General features: G+C 32.1%; 1 pseudogene; it reads right to left on the reverse strand.

Moving 5' to 3' along the window:
• Positions 1-5,323: 5,323 nt before the first annotated feature.
• On the reverse strand, positions 5,324-6,510 carry LOC145038636 (acyl-CoA--sterol O-acyltransferase 1 pseudogene; annotated as a pseudogene).
• Positions 6,511-16,393: the final 9,883 nt, after the last annotated feature.

Here is a 16,393-nt window from a genome sequence, read left to right on the forward strand (position 1 = left end):
GAGTCCCTTAAGTCAAATTCTCATTCAGACGTTTTTAGGCAGAACCCATGCCCCATACTCCAAATCTGACCTCTTAAGGCTCGATTATGACATAAAGCTTTGATCTTTACGTTCATGCATGGAAAATTTGCTCCATAATGCGAATACAAGCTCTAACAAGGGTTAGATGCACAAGATCTTGTTTCTAGCTCAATAAAGCTTGGATCTTTGGACTCACAAGACCTCCTCCACTCCAGATTTGAGGTTTCAACCTCAAATGATGCTCAAAGGACTCAAATGACATAAAAGGGATGGGAGAAAACCCTAGAAACTCCCTAAACCAAGATCTTATAAGGGAATGATCAAGTTAGCATCTTTTTACCTCCAACTTAAGCAAAACTCTGATGAAATTCTAGGTCCAAAGCCTCCTCTTGATCCAAGCTTTGATACTCTCCCATTCTCTTTCAAAATTGCACTAATAACCACAAGATTAGCTCCCCTCTCACTCTTTAGCTCAAGTGGACGATTATGGTTTCTCTCAAGGGTGTAAGGTGATTGGTGAGGAGAAAATGAGGTCTTAAGGCCCTTTAATTAGGTTACAAACCCGAGGATTTAGGGTTTCCTCACACAGCGCCAACTTGGAGAGTTGGCTCTCTGACTTGTTAAGTCGGTCATTAAACTCGCGTACTCAAATCCAACTCTACTCGACGAGTCGAACACACAACTCGTTGAGTCACTCATTAAATCTCAAAAATAAATAAATAAATAAATAAATAAATAAATAAATGTAATACCTGGGAGTCGGGATGTTATTTCATTAGACCATTCGAGATCCTCACCAGGATCAGCCTAGTAGCCTATAGGCTTTGGTTACCACAAGAACTCAACATTATACATCCCACATTCAACGCGTCCATCCCTAAGAAGTATCTGACCGTCAAAACTCATGTAGTCCCGCTCGACGAAATCAAGGTAAATAAGAACCTACACCCCAAAGATGAACATGTGGGGATCATGGACAGGGAAATCAAAAGAACGAAGCAAAGTCAAATACCAATTGCGAAGGTCCGCTGGGACGTCAAGCGAGGGCCCAAATTCACTTGGTAACACGAGAATCAAATGAAACGAAAAGACCCACAACCTTTCCCTAAGGCTACCAAGAACCCGTTCAAGATACGAATTCTGGGACGAAATTCTCTTTAACAGGGCGATGATGTGACAACCTAAAAATTTAGATCAAACAAGGTCTAAATTGTAACCATGTGCAAGTGAATTCACAACGTAGTTTGTGGCAATAAAATATTACAAACCAAGAAGGCATTGTTTTTATAAGTTGATATAATATCTATACTTAGGAAACCATGTCGTAATTGACCTTGAAAATCAACAAACCATAAACAAAACCACACATTAAAAAAAATACCCCCAAGACCGAAATCACCCCTTAGTGGACGATCTCTAAACCGAAATTACCATTTGGTAAGAAGGTAGGACCGAAAACGCAACAATGGAATAGCCTAGGACAAAAATCACCGTAATGGGCCACACTTTGGCCGAAAACACCCTTAATGGGCCATTACTTTGGTCGAAATCATCCCTATAATATCTTGCAAATATGATTTCGGTCTAGGAAAGGAAATAGACAAGAATAGTTGACTTTTGTGATAAGATGTTTCAACAGTTTCCCATGTAGGCTAATACCCATCGAACTTCCAAGTTATTATCCCACAGTTATCAAAGTAAGCACCCCATCATGTACCACCTTATCTTAAGGTCGAACTCATACCCAAAACTCCACCATTTTCCATCCTCTCAAATAACCAAGTCCGACCTCCAAGTTTAAAGATCTTCAAGTGTATTCTTAGATTTGGTAAGTATTCCTTCAAATCTAGTGTATTTATACACTTTTATGTTAGTTTCATTAGCTTTACCCACATATTATAATATTTTAAACTCTTAGGATAACATTCTTGCCAAGAAAGTTCAATCGCCACCTTCAAGTGCTAGGCTTGAAAACCTTCACACCATCTTCTCAAATATTCCACAAAAGCACTCAAGGTGAGTTCATACCCCCACATTTTCAAGATTTTTTATGTTTTAGGGGGGGGGGGGGTAATACAAGTAAAACTTTGTTTATGGTTAATACTAGTTTTTGTATAATTATTATGATATATATATATATATATATATATATATATATATATATATATATATATATATATATATATATATATATATATATATATATATATATATATATATATATATATATATTAGTTTGGATTGCAAAGCTGACAAAACAAACATGATCTATTTTATAAAATCATATGAAAAATTTATGACTTGTAAAACTCCATGGTTTTTGAAAACTTTTATTTAAAAGATAGCTTTCTAGCAAAAATGGTTACGTTTGAGTCATTTACTAATTTGATGGCTTACAATCCAAAGATATTATGTGTTGATTTCATATTTTAATACTAGACAAGAATATACATTCATATTTATATAAAAAATTATATAAATAGATTCATATAAACAAGATAAATTATAATCGGTATAGTTTGGAAGTCACAAACCACACTTTCATTTCAGAAAATACATATAATTATTCAAAAATATAATTATTTCACTTTACAAGAAAAATGAGTCATAGTTTACGTAAATCAGTTAATGCTCTTATGAGACACACTCTCTTCACGTACTTTACCTAAAGTACACCTTAAGTCCTGCATTATAACTAGAGTCTCCTGGAGGGAGATCGAGACCGTTGTGTATAGATTTATACGGGATTGACAACCCTGCACCTAAGCTGTTCACTACAGTTAGACCGGAAGTCTAGGGTGACAAATGTCTACCAGCTCCGACGCCTAAAGAACATTGTACAAGCCACTAGTTGTATTAAGTATGGTTATAATAACTCACTTAGGGATTAGCGCTACTACTCGCTTTACGGGGCAACTTACACTTGAATAGTTTTATAAAAAGATAAAGCTACATACTATTTTCAGCACGTCATTACTTACATTTTGGTTTTAGGGTTTAAGACTACTATTCATATTTAAGAAAATATTGGGTTTTTTGGAAACATACACTCTCCCGTTACAAGGAAAAAATACAAAGAAATATACTTACATTTAGGTTTTTGAGGATAAGATCTACAACCCGTTTTAAAGAAAATATTGGATTTTCTAGAAGTTTACAAAACCATTTTACATAAAACAACTACAACTATTTCTCATTCCAAAATGCTTATGAACTCATCAACTTAATTGTTGACATTTTTCAAAATCACTTGTATTCTCATGGAATCAGTAGACAGGTATTCGCAACACTTTGAGGCCCGATGTCGCTGCATTATGTTTTTTACATTTGTTATTCATATTTAACTTTTGAGCAAAACAAAGTTGTAAACGATGTAAACGTGTATTTTCAATGTATGAATGTTTGGGTTGCTATGCTTCATTACTATTCAGTTGTTATGATATTGTACATGAAGTCACTCTATCCACCCCTAGATGTTTCCGCCGTTCTGGTTTGGGGGTGTGGCACCATGGGGGTAGCATGTGGCAGTGCAAGGAAAGACCATAAGGTTATCCTATGACACTTGTATGCAAGACCATAGGGGTAGCCTATGGTAATGTATACATGGTATGTGGTATTTCGGGGAACTCACTAAGCTTTGTGTGCTTACGGTTTTGGGATTTAAACATTTTTAGGAACTTCCAGTTCTAAAGGGAAGGGTCCGGCTTGACCACAAAACATTTCCACGTGAGGATTTTCCACATTGATGATTGTTATTTTACTCTGATGATTATGATATATTTTTACTATGATGGATTTTTAGGGCAAATACAATGTGATTTGATGAATCAAAATGAAAAAAATTCATATTTTTGGGATGTTACATAAAGATTGAGTTTCAAACCAATATCTTAATTTCTTATATTGTTTTGATTTGTTGATACAAACTACCGACAGAGAAATAAAATATAGGGGGGGGGGGGATGGAAATACATACTTTTTCTTCCTCATCACACTGAATTTAGAGCTTCTTGGTGATCGAATAATTAAGATATGAGAAATACATACTATCTTCTTTCTCATCATTTGCGTGTGGATAGTTGTGGAAATTTGCAATAATTGAATTTTCATGGTTGATGATGGAGTCAAAGATAGTTATAGATTCACTTTGTGAAGCATCAAGATCTTGTTGTCGACTCCTTCCTTAGATCTTAGAAGCAGATTCTTTATGTTGTGGTCGAGTAAAAGATAGAGGGCTTGTTTCTTATGCCAAATGTGTTTTCAACACCGTTGGTCACCTTCTTCCTTCTCTAAGCAATAATTTCCTTATTTGCCTAAATGAACACAAAGAAATAACAAACAAAGCATTTAACACTTAATAGTCACAAATGAATGCTTCTAAGTTGTCCTTAACATCTATCCTACGTGACCCAAAAATCGATCATATAAGGTTAAAGATTTATGCCAAATGTGTTACTGTTTATTATGCCAAATGTGTTTCCAACACCGCTGGTCACTTTCTTCCTTCTCTAAGCAATCGTTTGCTAATTTGCCCGAACGAACACAAGGAAATAAGAAACAAATCATTTAACACTTAATAGTCACAAATGAATGCTTTTAAGTTCTCCTCAACATCTATCCTACATGGCCCAAAAACCGAGCATATAAGGTTAAAGATTTATTTACTAGGTCACATTCGATTATATTCCCTTAAAATACATAAAAAAATAAATGATCTTTTAAAATAAATAAAAATATTTATAGGATTAAAATGATATTTTCCCTTAAAAAGACCTCCTTGTAGTTAGTATGTAGTTCATTTTTGAGTGACGTTCATTTTTCCAACTAATTTTTAAATTTCTTAAATGGTTCCGGTTGTAGCCTATTTCACTACTTAATTTGAGACAAAAGGTTAGCCTATTTCACTAGTTTGACATATATAAAAAGGGTTTGTTGCAACCATATTATACATGCTTCTCAAACTCAAAGTACCATGGTTTCCAATTTTTAGTGTATCCAATGATGGGATTCTCATGAATTCCAGTTTTAGATAAAGGTAGGGTAACTTATCAAATAATCCTATCAAAGAGCTAGCATGTTACTATCCATTTGTAATTGTAGACTAAAATATAATATAATATACTCTCTTTATTATCTATAATATTAATGTCTTTTTTATCCATAATACTACATTTTTATCGGACATTTACACATTTTGCAAGAATGAGTTGATAGTTGGACAAAGTCATCCATGATTCAAATTGTGTATGGCAAAAAAAATATACGGATCTTTTTTTTTTTTGTTGTTGTAAAACAAACATCATTTTCCTGAACATATTTAGTACAACATTTAGTTTGTATACATTCCACATAAAAACATACCAAATACACCTGGAATATCTGTTTCCCCTTTCATATAAAACGACATGCATACTCGTTAGGGCCAAGTAGATGACCAGTTTTAAAGAACCCTATAAACGCCATGGTCTCTCTACAAACTCTAGCACACGGATCTAACCGCAAGAACGGTGGAAAGAACAACCACAAACCAGTAATCGTTATAAACGTCAAAGTTAACAGCCATGTCACAACAGGTGGCTGCTCAAACCTCCGACCTGTGGTTTTCTTCATCACAATCTCCATGGCTACACAAATCCCATGAATTATAAAAAACCAAGTGACTTCCCATGTTGGCGTATATCGACCAAGGTGATAGAAGATCAACTCATGCATAAGCCCAGACACTAGAAACGTTATGAACACTGCTGGCACTGATACCCATCTTTCAGGAACCAGATGTCTAAAAATGGCACGAGCTGGATGGTAGACTGTAGGGCGTAGAGTATCAGAAACCATGAGATTCCACCTTTTTCCCCAAAAGTTTTGTACAGATGTAGAATGATGAGGCTCATCGAACTGTGGTTCTAGTTCAACCCCAAGCAGGGTTCGAACCAAAAACGCAAGTGCTGCCAGAAATTGTATGAGCATGAAGACAAAGTAATACGCAAGACAAGCTGTGATCAATAATGGGTGAAGAAAGTCTTTGTAACCATATGCTTTAATCACAAAGATAAACAAAAGAACCCTTGGAACGTAATCTATGTGGGATTTCTTGGTGGTTTGATGGGATGGAGATTCTTGATCTTTTAAGATCTTGATAGGAAGACAAGCATTAGCAATGAAATGAGATAAAGGGAGAGGTGGGTGTGAAGATAAAGGGCCTTGACCAAAGGCGTAAAGAATGATCTTGAAGCTTCCAAGCCATGCCATGAAAAAAGAAGTTGGTCCAGCAAAGAACACCGTTTGGAGATTTAAGGGAAGACATAGAAAGATAAATATGACAGGAAAAAGAGCCAAGAATCTAGTTGCCCCTTTTGCAATAAACATCCCAACACTATGAGAATAGAGAAGAGATGCCAAAGCTATGCTCAAATTTACCATAAGATTGTATACCTCTCCCTCCATCTCTATGGACATTAGGACACTTTGTCTTTCCGTATTTGCTGCTTCTTGTCACCAACTTAAAAAGTTATTAGCAAATACTGAGTTATATATAGAGGCAAAATAGTTAAACGAGTAAATTACAATTTTGGTCCCTATGGTATGCACCTGTATACAGTTTTGGTCATACTTTTGAGATGATGTGGTTGGTTCTCCTTGTTTGCAAATCCATCAGGTTTGGTCCCTAAGTTCGTTACCATCCATAAGCCTCCGTTAAGTACATATAAAAATAGGGCTGTAAACGAACTGGAAGTTCAGTGAACTGTTCGACGAAAAGTTCATTTATATCCGTTTATTTAATAAATGAACGAATATAAACACAAATTTCCGTTCGTTTAGTTAAATGAACATGAAAAATGGTATTGTTCGTTCAACTATCTTCGAGAACGTTCATTTATGTTGTTTATTTACATTTGTTTATGTTTATTCATATAAATTCCTTTTATGTTCATATATGTTTAATTGTATTTGATTACAGTACTATATCATATGTTCATTTATGTTCATATATATATATATATATATATATATATATATATATATATATATATATATATATATATATATATATATATATATATATATATATAAGTTATGTTTATTTATTTTTGTTCATTTACATTCATTCGTTTATGTTCGTTTAGCATGTTTATGAACATAAGCGAATGAACATGAACAATGTAATTTGTTAAACGAACGAATATGAACAAGAAAACTCGTTCGTTTATCTGTTCGTGTTGATTCATTTGCTCGGCTAAATTAAACGATCGAATATGAACAAACTATATTCGTGTTCGTTCGGTTCGTTTACAACCCTATATAAAATCATGAAAATGCCCTAGTTTTTGTCCAATTCCAATTTTGTCTTTTTCTTAATTAAATTTATTTTAATATGCCTTGTTTTTGTCTTTCAGGCATAGTCAATCCAGTCGATCCAGCACGGTTAATATCATATTTATTCTTGAAATCGACAATAGAAGCACAGATGGTCTTCATTTATCTACATTTTTATAATTTCAGCATCAATATAACCCAACATTAATTATCACCTTTAAATGGTCAAGATAAGAGAAATCTTTAAAAAAATCTCAATATTTTAGGAAAATTTTAAGGTGTTGTTTGTCTTTTAGAAGCAAAAATTTATGAAGTCTACAGACTATCTCTGCAACCCTCTGCAGAAGAAGAGGTGGACAAATGGTTGCAGACTGTAATAAGAAACGTGTTTGTTTTTTAACATCTGCATGTTGTTGCAGATATTAAAAATGTAAATAAACTTATTACATACACCGAAAATAGTTTTTTAATACCGAAAATTTAATAATGTACGACATTTCAGCAAAAATTTATGATATTTTAACAGAAAATAATGATATTTCAACAAGAAATTAATAACTCAACAAGAACAAACAAAAAAAAGGTTAAACGAGAAGTCAACAACATATAATAATCATCAACATTTTCAGCAAGAGAAAAAAACAAAAGAAGAAGAGGTTGGAAGAGGCTAGAAGAGGCAACACATGTGCTGTCCCAAACAAAAATGTGCAAATGCTTTTTACTCCGAAGACTTCTAAAATATAAACAATTGTGATATAAAAAGTGATGTTTGTGTGTTGCGCCGCACAACAATAAGAGGTCCGAAGTTTTTTTTTTACAAAAAACAAACATCACCTAAATGTATAAACATATTTTATACGTATTTATATGTATTTTTAAGTATTTTACATATTTTTTTACGTATTTTCATGTGTTATTTTCTTTATATATTACATATTTATATCTATTTTCATTTATTTATCAAATTTTTAAGTTTTTATATGTATCTGTTTATATATTTTTTGTATTTTAAATTTATAAACATATTTTTTTTATGTATTTATATGTATTCTTAAGTATTTTACATAATTTTTTTTTATGTATTTCTATGTGGTTTTTTATGTGTGTGTGTGAGTGTGTGTGTGTGTATATATATATATATATATATATATATATATATATATATATATATATATATATATATAAGTTTTTTATATGGATGTTTTGTATTTTTTTATGTATTTTAAATATATAATTATATTCTTTTACGTATTTATGTATTTTTTAATTCAACCCGTCTTAACCATTTCATTAAATTTATAAAGCTTCTTCGAATAAGTCTAGATGGTTTTTCTATAAACCCACTTATTTAAAGATTTTGTCATTCAGTTATCTTGAAATTAAACATCAAATAAGAAAATCTTAAAATATGTGGGTGTGTAGGAAAACCATCTAGACATACTCGAAGAAGCTGTGCGAATTAGATGTTTTTTTTTTTTTTTTTTTAAACCATTTCATTTAATTCAAGTCGTCTTAACCATTCCATTTTTTTTAAACATTTTCACACACCTATAAATACACAACTATTTACCATCAAACAAAATTCACACAAACCCTCTACCCTCTCTATTTTCTTCTCAAAAAGAAAAAAAATGAATCCCGACAATCAAACCCCATCTTCCGATCGAAGGAAAAAAAGCCATGATTCGAGTATAAACATCCATTCTCGAAACATTTTTGTTATCGGTTCATCACCACAAGGAGTTTATCGCCCCCAACTCGATGCTCTCATTCAATCTCCACTACAATTTCAATACCAAAATATTGGACAATATTACCCGATGCAAGTTCCAAATGTTTCCGCAAATGTTTTCGAACTTTGTTGTGTTTCCGGATCAACAATCTCCAAATCAACCTCGACCCCATACTCAAACTCAAACTCAAACCCAAACCCACCAAAAACGCCAACTTGTCGACGAGTTGGATGACTCGGAAGAAGAAGAGATGGTTCCCGAAACTCAACCCACACTGCCCCCACAAAGACGTAAAGGGAAAAAACAAGCGCGCGAGAGTGTTGCACAACCGGGAGGACAAAAGCCGACTACATAGCTTTCACACGAAGAGCTAGTTTTGGTCAAAGCTTGGGCTGACATTTCTGAGGATTCGATTCAAGGAAACACACAACCGAGAAACCATTTTTGGTTTTGCATTTTAGAACGGTTTCGAGAGGAGCTAGAAAAAGGTGATGACTACTGTACGAAACATCAACTGAATTCGAAGTTTCGAGAAATAACAAAGGGGGTTTAAAAAATAAATGGGTTGTACAATAACCTAAAAACCCAACGGAAAAGCGGCTAAGGGGTCAAACAAATACTTCAAGAAGCTTTGCAGTTTTACCTTGAAGAAGTCGGAAAACCATTCAAGTGACACGATTGTTGGAAATTATTGGTTCGATGTCCTAGGTGGAAAAAATACGAGCAATAGTTTATTTTTGGAGTCTAACAATTAAAGTGAATGAAAACGGGCTCTAGTGGTTACACAACCTCTTCCGATACTCGGGTCGGTCTAGATGTAAATCAGGATGACGAACTCGAGCTATAAGAATTTATCCGCCCAATGGGTAGGGACAAAGCGAAGAGAAAGGGAAAAGAGACTTCTTCGGGTGCATCTGATTTCAACAGGGACATTGACGAAATGCGGAAAATAACATCGTTATTTGATCGATATAATTTTAATTTCTCCGAACATTTGACTTTTGACAAAGAAAAAGAAGAAACAAGGAAAAATGAGCATGCGGAGAGACAAGAAATGGAGGATATTAAGTTTTTGATGGAAAACGTCGATCATCTTTCGGGGCCGGCTCTCGAGCTCGTGATGAAGAAGAGGAAAAAAATTCTGAAAAAATATTTTCCGTAGGTCGTTGTTGGTTTGTTTGATTTTTAGTTTGTGCGTGTGTGTGTGTTTTAATAATTTTCTATTTTTTTAAATTTTAGGTTTAATATAAGTTTTATTTTAATTAATGAAATGGTTTTTATTTTTAATTAAATTTTATGTTTAGTATTCATTTAAAAATTATAAATCATAAAAAAAAATTAATTTTATTTAATAAAAAAAAATGAGGGAAAAACTTCCCAATCATTGCTTGAGCTTTAGATGAGATAAAAAAAAATAAAAGGAATGTCTAACCCACAAAAAATAAAGATAACTTCCCTCCCATACCGTCCACCCTCCGGTCTAATGAAAGAAATTAAAAAATATAAAAAGTATAAAGGACGAACTGGAACATTTTCTCATTTTATACTTGTTAACAAATCCTTATCGACGGTAATGGATGAAGGAACCAAAACCAATGGATTTTGAAAACATAAGGACTATTAGTATCAATTCTTCTAAAATAGAACGAATACTACATATAAATATACCTACCATGAGGATGAAAACTGTAATTTACTCTAGATATAATATAATAGTGACCTTATTTTTATATATTATTTTCAGTTAGGTAAACAACAACCTGATTTATCACGTATGGTTATACATTTACGTCATTTCTATTTAAATATAATGTAATTAATTAGAATAAGGTTATACGGTAATTAGAATAAGGTTATGATTGGTATAGTAGATAGAAAGTTAACGGAAAACTAGATGTTTATATGTTAATTAGAATAATAAGGTAACGATTGGTATAATAGATAAAAAGTTAACTGAAAAACTAAATGCTAGTTAATAACTTAGTTGCTAAAAACTGTTAAAATTTGTCGTAAAATTATTTATCTAAAAGAATATTTAGAAAATTAACGAATATTATATGTTTTGTAATGTTTTGTAATTTTTCTTCTCTAGCTTCTAGCTAATTTTTTTAAATAAAATTCATCTTTTAGCTGTTCAAAAAAATAAATTATGACACATATTTCATAAGTTAAAGTAAATTAAATAGCAAATAAAAGTTCTGAGAATATTATAGTTTAAATAAAATTTCTAGTATTCCAAATTATATTCGGAGAATTTCTAGACTATCATAACATTACTCTCAAATGTTATCTTGACTAATCTTGAAGGTCGTTTATTATATATATATATATATATATATATATATATATATATATATATATATATATATATATATATATATATATATATATATATATATATATATATTGTATGCATTTAATAATTTTATTGTTAAACAATATTAAAGTCATAGATTTCTAATAATCTTTCAAATATAGTTGTACCGGATAAATATTGCAGCTATTATATCATATCTATTTGAGTATTCTTATTGAACTTTGACATTTTGATCAATATTTTCCACCAGTTATTCAAAACTCCAAACTAACATTGGGGGGCACATCTTCAAAAATATGAATATACACAATTGGAAGCATATTGAACATATATTAATGTCTCATATTTAACTCAACAATTCGTTAGTTTTGGATTAAACGTGGGAAGTATTCCATATTTGTCTTAATAGTAAGATAATCATAAGATCTATTAAAGTCTTATATTAAAGCCCGACAATTAGTTTTCTTGTTCTCTAGACAATAACACTACCTGCACATGGGTTGAATTCCTAACGTTAAATGGCAAAATACGTTAATAATTTCATTTTTAACTAGGTCCACATATAGTTATTTAAAGATTAACAAAATGTTTATAAAAATACCTAACCCAACTCTTTTAGGTATACTTGCTTAACCACGATATGACCAACCCGATTACTTTATTTCCTAACATCTACTTTGAATTTCACATTTTTTAGAGTAAATTACACAAATGGTCCCTATGGTTTAGGTAATTTGCATGCTTGGTCCCTAACTTATTTTTTTAACTTGAAAGATCCCTATTGTTTGTTTTTGTTACGCGTTTGGTCCCTGTCCTATCTAAAAAGACTATTTTACCCTTGATTTTTTTAATTTATTTAAATAAACACACCCCCAACCCCACCCCCTCACATTATCTCACATACCCTAACATTTTTTCATATTTAAATAATAGTATTTTTAGCTAAGATAGGGATCAAACAAGTAAGAAAAACAAATAGTAGGGACCAAACGCGTAACAAAAACAAACAATATGGACCTTCCGAATTAAAAAAATAAGTTAGGGACCAATCATGTAAATTACCCTAAACCTAGGAACCATTCTTGTAATTTACTTTTTTTTTTTTTTTTTTTTAAATTTACGATTAACATGTTATACATGCAATAAATGGGCTTGTAATGTCAAAACTCCACGAGAATTTTATTTCGAAACAAAAAACTGTTAGTAAATAAAAAATTATACGCACAATATACATATGAATTTGACGGGTAATATAAAGACTCTAAGATATTAATAAATTAAAATAAAATTTATGAAGGAATGATTAATAAAAGCATATCTAAGAGATTTAAAAAACAAATTAAAAAAAAAAAAGCTTTATACGCCCATTCAAACGCAAATATAGATAGTTTTTTAAACTGTTAACTTATAAATAAAATGAGCTGATATTTTCAAGCATATTTTTTAATGCATCAATTTACTTTTAAAAAGAAATTGACAGTTTTACCCTTTATTATATATAACATTAATTTCCAAGAGCCTTAGGTACAATATATTTTCTCTTCTTCTAATTTTGGCCACCAAACTTTTTCGTTTTCGGGATTTTGCCACTTTAGCCTCTTAAAACTTTCTCTCCACCACCTTTGACTACCGACTCCTTTTTCTCTCCAGTCTTTGGATGCTTCACACCGCCATACTATTCTACATTTTTCTACCTTCCACAAATCTTCCGCCTCTTCGTAGATGCTTGCCATGAGTCTTCTTTCCACCACATGTGTTGTGTGCCCTTTATTCGATACCCCATCTACTTCGCGACTATGATTGTTCTTCTTCATCTCATCAATATCAGGAGAGAAGCATCAGGTCTGCCACCAACTCCTGCTCTACATTGCCGATTGGAACACACTATGTCTTCAGTTCATGTCTATCTTTGTTCCATATTTTCTCAGGTTTCCTTTATTTTGCAGTTGTGTTCACCTTTGCTTTCCGGTTCGTGTGTCTGTCTAAAGAGAGAGGTAAATTCCTTCTTCATTTTGATTCCGATTTCCTCACTAACAAGTTGGATCTTACTTTCAAGTGTAGTTGCTTTCTCATTGTTGTTACATTCTGACAAATATGTAAATGTTGTATTCGTGCTCTTGTCGATACAATCCCGATCTTGTTTATTCCATTTGCAGCACTTGATATACGAAATGGATTACGCCGCCATGGCATTTTGCAGTAAACCAATCACCTCCCCTATGGTATTCAAAATTGTATCACTGTCTGTATGCTATTGAATATTGGGATATTAGATAAATGTAGAATCATATGGGATCATTTTATCTTTTATTTCGGTGGATTCAATGGGTATCATGTGGTCACTGTGCCTGTAAATCAACGAAGTTGACGGTTGATGCAAGCGTTCTATGGTAGTAATTTGATGAATTTTGGCCTTGGATTGCAAATTTCTTTTCTAGATGCTATGGGAATTACTTTGGCTATGCATGAGTGTTTTTCTTAAATGATGTTCAAAAACTGGTTTGATTAATGGTGTAGATTGAGATTTCTATCTCATTTCATCATTTATAGTTCCATTTCGATATAATTCAAAGAAAAAAAATGATATACTATGTTTGAAGATTGCTAAATGAATATATTCTGAACAACAATCAATTTGCTATACTTCATGGCTGCTAGCCCTAACCCTAACCCTAGCCCCCAAATTCTAATTTCATTGATATGTATATATAATATATCCTAATTAGAACTGTTTGGTGCTAAGGTTTATTTATTGGGAGGTATAGTAGAATAAAGAGCTCCCAATGTAGCTTCTTAGTGGGAAACAAGTTGAACTTTCCTAGACAAAGAGTTCAAGCTTCTCAAAAGACTCGTAAATCAGGGAAACATGTAGGATCACTTGGTCCCACATGTCGTGCAGAAAAGATCTTAATAGCAAACAGAGGGGAAATTGCAGTAAGAGTGATTAGAACTGCTCATGAGATGGGGATTCCCTGTGTTGCGGTCTACTCCACCATTGATAAGGATGCACTTCATGTGAAACTACCGGATGAGTCAGTTTGCACTTCATGGGAAGCTCCTAGTAGTCAATCGTAAGTCAACCTAATCTATCTTTATTCTTTCTCACATTGAAAATTAGAAAGTTTAATTCTCAGTTTTTGTTGATCAGGTACTTATAGATACCAATGTCATGTCTGCTGCTATCAGTGATTGATGTACAATGTTGCATCCTGGTTATGGTTTCCTTGCTTAGAATGTTGTTTTTGTTGAGATATGTAGAGGACATGGAATCAAATTCATTGGCCCAAATGTAAGTAACTTATTATTAATATTATCTAGATTATTTAATATGCTATAATTAATGCATGTTTATAGCCTGACAGCATTCATGTAATAGGGGACAAAGCAATTGACACCATAAAGAAAACATATGTCACTCTCTTATCAAAATTTTCACAAACTTCTCTTAAACCTTTCTATTAAATGTTGATTTGTCCTTCATTCCATTACTCAAAATTAGAAGTTTTATAGAGAAGCTAATATCGATTACTTTCTTGCTTTACCGCAGAGCTGTCATAGTAACTACAATGTGTAACAAAGAATTCGCTGAAGATAACTAAGCAACTGAAGATTTTTTTTTTTCAAAATTAAGGATTAAAAGTCTCGATGAGGCAACTATATAATTTTTTTAGCTTTATTAATTATAATTAAACGTAATGTTTTTGGTTAATTTAAGTTTCTTTAACCTATTTTATGAAAGTAGTACCATATTTTACAGCTAAAAAATTGTAGTTATAACTATTTGCTTTTATGTGTAAAGTAACATAAGTAGACTATTATTATTCATATTAACTTTTCTTCCTAACCATAAGAAAAGATGATAGTCAAAATGGCCAAATGGTTAAAGAGTTTGAAAGGAAGAGGCATAACTGGAAAGTTGTAGTTTAAGTTCCAGGTAAGCAAAAATTAAAGAGTTGGTGTAGAACTCTAGATTAAAGTTAAAATGGTAAATATTCAGGGTGTACAAGTTGTGAGATATGAAGGCGAAGTACCAATTCAGGATCTAGAGCTTTTTAGATATAACCGGACAACCTTTAGGAATCTTCCGGGAACCCTTTGTGGTTTCTAGTAATACTTAAGAGTATAGAAGCAATTTTGGAACCCACACATTAATGAGCATAAGGAGTCTCAAGTGACTTTTAGTTTAAGGTGCTTATTTTAAAATATTTCATTTGCATATTTTTTCCATAAATATTTTAAAAATATTTGGTTTTTTATTATGTGTGGGCAACTGTGGGATATCAATATTAGTCCCGCCTCACTTGCTACTTTATATAATATAATTATAAACGATTTGATATTTGACAAGTTTGAATGTTGTTTAGTTGGATTTGAACAACGGATAGCATGCGGTGCTTACAAGTTGATGTTAATGAAGTAAATGAGGAGGAATATGACAAATTTGTAGCAAGATTAGAGCATAATAAGCTTCTTGCATGATTGGAACTATGAAGGCAAAGTAGCACAAGTTGTTTATTGACCATCATGCCCCTGGTCATTTAAAATTTTTTTGGCATCGTTTTGGCTTTTACTTTGTTATTTAGGTTTGTATTTTTTCATATTAAAAAGTACACAGCTCATAAACTATTTTTTGGCTATTACAATAATTTTTTTACCAAAAATGACAATGTACTTTAGTTTTTTTTATAGAAAATGAAGGTCATATACTTTTTACTATTAATAAGGTTCTTATAGATTATGTTATCAATGAATCTAAGAAAGCAATTGGAATGGTTACGGGAAAAGGATGAGAAATTGTAGTCTATGAAAAGGTAACAAATGACACCTTCGGGTAAGTAACACAATATATTTCTCTATTTTTTAAACTTATTTAATGAGTATTATGCCCTTGGTAATTTAAAAGTCTTTTGATGTCATTTTGGCTTTTAAAAGATTGATGTGTGAACACATTGGATAGCAAATATCACCTCACACTAGACACAAACCAATACCACAGAGTTATCCTACT

The sequence above is a fragment of the Lactuca saligna genome, chromosome 4, assembly GCF_052625555.1.
Source record: "Lactuca saligna cultivar CGN05327 chromosome 4, ASM5262555v1, whole genome shotgun sequence".
Lineage (NCBI taxonomy): Eukaryota > Viridiplantae > Streptophyta > Magnoliopsida > Asterales > Asteraceae > Lactuca > Lactuca saligna.